Source organism: Camelina sativa, chromosome 5, assembly GCF_000633955.1.
Source record: "Camelina sativa cultivar DH55 chromosome 5, Cs, whole genome shotgun sequence".
NCBI classification, from domain to species: domain Eukaryota; kingdom Viridiplantae; phylum Streptophyta; class Magnoliopsida; order Brassicales; family Brassicaceae; genus Camelina; species Camelina sativa.
The window spans coordinates 26823801-26827275 of NC_025689.1; positions in this window are offsets into that span (position 1 = coordinate 26823801).

Consider the following 3475-nt stretch of genomic DNA (forward strand, 5'->3'; position numbering starts at 1 on the left):
GGTGAAAGGTTAGAGACAAATGTGGTCTCTTTCTCAAGTGGTTCCATCGATACGTAACAAGGTTCTCTCATGAAAAGAGTTGAGCTTAAGAGAAGGCTAAAGGTTGAAACCAACTGATACATACAAGAGCAGCGCCCTTTCTACCCAAAGAACATTCCAAACCGAAGTTGGTCCTATCTCTACTCTTCATCAGAAACTTCATCTCAAACCCATTCTTTCATTCTTTAGATTTGGTCTTAGGAGGAGTTCACTTCTTATCACCCTAGCGGATTGGGAAATCTTTATTATCAGTAAGGTTCTTTTTCTTTTCTTCTAAGGACTCTAGACATCTTAAACATTTTACCTCCTTTTCTTTGTCTAATCTTTTCATTTTGTGCCCATAACCAGTAACTCATTATTTTGCTCATCCCAAATCCTTTACTAGACTTGTAAACCTTGAAAACACATCTCCCTCCTTAAGACTTTCTACCCTTTACTTTTCTGTACAGATCCATACCCAATACCCCAAATCGAGTTCTCACCTAGTCCTACTAGTCCGGATAACGCGAACTTGAACTACACAGGATCCTACTCTTGTCGGTTAGAACCTAACACTTTCTAACAAGCTCAACTCGGAAAAGGCCTGACGCTCAAGAATACAATTGGCTTGAAAGGACAGTTGGTTGAGGGTGCGAGAAACTGTTCCAAAGATGGGAATCAGCTACTTGGATTGACAAGGGTGGTAAAAATGTGAAAGACAATCCAAGTATGTATATGGTATCCATGAGTTCAGCTTCAATGCATAACAAGATAATTGCAAATCAGGATTAGGTTCAGATAGATAGGGAATGATGTCAATTTAAAACATGCTTCAATCTTACATTTTCAAATTCAATCAACATGCATCAAAGAACTAATAACAAGGGCCTTGATCCTATCCTATTGAATCCAACATGCTACCAAGGTTACAATCATCATCAACCCCTATGCTAAATGCAACAACCCTATATGAATGACACTAGACTCAATCCTAATATGCAAGTGCAAGCTACATGAACACTCTGTTTTTGTGGAAATTTTCAAATTTTTTTCAATTTTTTTGTTTTTTGGTTTTTCTATGCAAATAGATGAATGCAGATTCAAACATGATATGATGCAAAAATTTCAAATAAGAATCACAAGACACAACATCAGATACATCATCTCAAACCCTCCCCCAAACTTAAATTACACAGTCTCCTGTGTAAGAGAAATTTGCAGGAGGATTTAGGAATCACAACAGATACAATGCAGAAATGAAATGGTATATACAAAGGAAGGTAGGAGTACCTCAGTAGTAGAAGAAGGAGTTGGAGCTCGCCCAAGGAGTTGGTGCGTGATACTGGCTCTGTCCTTCACCGTGTTCGGGATCCGCGGGTGTGGTCTTAGCTGGTTGGTCGACTTGTTGCTCAACCGCTTGCGTGTTCTGATAAGTGATCGGCTGCTCGTTGCACTACATGTCGTCGACTTGTGTTAGATGGTCCGGTCGAGTCGCAACGTCGTGATGATTCGCGAGTGGTTCTTCGTGCAAGTCGTGTGGAGAGCAGGTCGATGTGGGTCGAGTGAGTAGAGTTGACCAGAGCGGGATACTTCAGAACAGAGGATCGAGTTGCGTCGGTCGAGTCGTGTAGCGAGCTGGGATTGCCGGATGGGTCGAGTCGCATGGTGCCGACTCGAGTGGTGGTTTACGGTAGCGACGAAAGTGCTACTTGCGTTGAGGTCGCCGGTCGAGTACGAGATGATAGAATCGAATGACAAGTGAAGATGGTGGTCGAGTGCACAAGTCACGGGTGAGATGAGTTGACGGTCGAGTCGATTTCCGCGCGTGTTAAGCTTCCTGGTCGATTGGGCCTTTTGACTGTTACTTTCACTTTTCCTTTTGTATTGCTCATACTCTCTTCTGTAGATTCCTGAACACAATAAAACTAAAAACCAAAATCAAAAACACAAGGATCCTAAAAAATATTTACAATGATACCTTTGGGACTTCCTCCCAAGTGAGCTTGTTTAAAGTCCCTAGCTTGACTTTTTAGCTTTTTAGGCTTTTGGGGGTTCATAGAGGAGCACAGAAAACCCCTCTGGTCGGACTTAGTCAGTTAAATATTTCTTGACTCTCTGACCATTTACAGTGAATTTACTTCCATCTTTGTTCAGAAGAGTGATGGCTCTGAATGGCAGAACTTCCTTAACGTCAAAAGGTCCAGACCACCTAGACTTAAGCTTTCCAGGAAATAACTTAAGTTTGGAGTGGAAAAGCAAAACTTGATCCCCAGCCTTGAGCTCCTTGACAACAATTTTCTTGTCATGAAAATTCTTTGTCCTTTCCTTGTAAATCTTGGAACTCTCATAAACATCAAGTCTTATTTCTTCCAACTCATGGATGTCAAGAGTTCTCTTAGCCTGAGCTGTGTCAATATCCAAGTTCAGCAACTTGATAGCCCAGAGCGCCTTGTACTCAACTTCAACAGGGAGGTGACATGTCTTACCATAGATCAACTGAAATAGTGTTCGTCCTATTGACGTCTTGAACGCTGTTCTGTACGCCCAGAGTGGCTCGTCCAGCTTGACAGACCAATCTTTCTTCGAAACTCCAACGATCCTTGACAAGATTCCCTTGATCTGCTTATTCAAAACTTCAACCTGCCCGCTGGTCTGAGGGTGATACGCAGTAGACACCTTGTGCTTGATCCCATACTTTCTCAGCATACTCTCAAACACCTTGTTGACGAAGTGAGTTCCACCATCACTAATCACTACTCTCGGTATCCCATATCTTGGAAAAATTATACTTTTTAACAGCTTTAGAACAACCTTGTGATCATTGGTAGGACTGGCAATGGCTTCAACCCACTTAGAAACATAATCAACTGCCACCAGAATATAGACATTGCCATTTGATGGCGGGTTGAAAGGACCCATGAAGTCTATCCCCCAAACATCAAATATCTCTACTTCCAAGATCGGGTTCTGGGGCATCTCGTTCCTCCTTGTGATGTTGCCCATCCTCTGACAAGCATCACACTTGGTGATGAAACTGTGAGCGTCCTTGAACAAGGTTGGCCACCAGAGACCTGCTTGGAGAACCTTCTGAGCTGTCTTGAATGTGGCGAAATGACCTCCATAAAAGGAACCGTGACAATGCTCAAGCACTCCCTGTACTTCCCCTTCTGCTATGCATCTTCTGAACAGACCGTTAGAACCTCTCTTGTACAGATAGGGTTCATCCCAGAAGTAGTGGTTGACTTCTCTGAAAAACTTCTTCTTCCTGTAGGGATCCATGTCATCAGGAACTTCTCCACAGACCTTGTAATTCACGAAATCAGCATACCATGGCGCAGTATCCGAGGTGATCGCCATACAGTTGATTTTTAGGTTCTCAACCCCGGCGTCATGCATCTGCTCACAAACCTGGGCGACCAGAAGTTGTTCCTCAGGCATTGAGTCATCTATTGGAACA